This window comes from Octopus bimaculoides, chromosome 9, assembly GCF_001194135.2.
Source record: "Octopus bimaculoides isolate UCB-OBI-ISO-001 chromosome 9, ASM119413v2, whole genome shotgun sequence".
In the NCBI taxonomy this organism is placed as follows: Eukaryota; Metazoa; Mollusca; class Cephalopoda; order Octopoda; family Octopodidae; genus Octopus; species Octopus bimaculoides.
Genome location: NC_068989.1, coordinates 31,924,189 through 31,925,724, shown reverse-complemented (window position 1 = coordinate 31,925,724; position 1,536 = coordinate 31,924,189).

Below are 1,536 nucleotides of genomic sequence, written 5' to 3'. Positions count from 1 at the left end.
ATATATATATATATATATATATATATATATACACACGCACACACACACACACACACATATATATATATATATATACACACACACATATATATACGCACACACATATATACACACACACACACATATATACACACACACACACACACATATATACATATATGCATATATAACATCGATGATGATGATATATATACATACATATTAATAATAATGTGTATTGAGACTTGCACATCCACAAAAATTTTTTTACTGTTATATACACCATATTACATATATATACATAATGTTTCATGTATCTATGTATGTATGTATCTATCTATCTATCTATGTGTGCGCGCGTGTATATATATATATATATTAATTTATGTATATATTAATATTATCTCGGTTGAAAAAACTTTGATAATGTAAATATGTTAATAGTTACCATGGGTAGCAAAAATCACACAAAAACTGGGATATCACACCCGTTTTATAGGTAGAAATACCAAGTTAAAGTGATGTATTTTGAGTAGATATGAAAAATAATAATAAATGGAGCATGCGTTTGTATATGTATGTATAAGTTCATGCAAATGTTCCAAGAGTCCAACATATTCCTGTGCATGAATTTGGTTTGAGCTAATAAATTGTTGCACAACTCATAACCACACTGGGTGAGAGAACGTGGTCAAGATGTGGGAAGTAAAGAGCAGTAAGTATGGAGTTACGGGGTTAGATGTTAAATCTGGTGGTGTTAAAAAGAGAGTGCGGTTAATGATTCTTAGTGTTGGTAAGAATGTCGAAAAGCAAGACGATTTGACGAGGAATGGGGTACATGTGAAAAAGAGAATTTGTATATTATCAGGTCATCCCATAAGTTGTGTCCGATTTTACCTTTTTTAAAATTGAATGAAATTTAATCGTATTTTAGAATGTCTAATGGAATTAAAAATTATTTTTATGCATTTGTGTACATTTAAACTAATTAAATATTATTTTACTGCATAATAGAATTAAAGTTTCTTTGATTAAAACCCTTTCTAACACGGAAGTATCCAAAGAGCATTTAAGGCACATAATGCTTTATGAGTACAAAAAAGGAAACTCTGCTCGATACATCTACTCAGTTTATGGGAAAGGATGCTTGAATGAAAGAACTTGCAGAAGATGGTTTGCAAAATTCAGAAGTGGAGATTTCAGCCTTGAAGATGAAGATCAAACAGTACGTCCAGTTGAGTTTGATGAGGCGCATTATCAGTTGAAGAATTGGCAATAAAGTTTAGTTCAAACCATACAACTGTTCATCGTCATCTTCAACAACTTGGAAAGATTCCTAAACTTGGAAAATGGGTGCCACATGAATTGTCCGAAAGCAACCGCAAATGCCGAGTTGACATCTGCTCTTCTCTCCATTGTCGCGAACTCATTTCACCCTTTTTGGATAGACTTATGACTGGTGACGAAAAAGGGATCTTCTATCGAAATGTTAAACGTCGTAAACAGTGGCTTGGTAAAAGGGAAAAAGCTCAACTACAACCGAGAAGGGAACTTCAT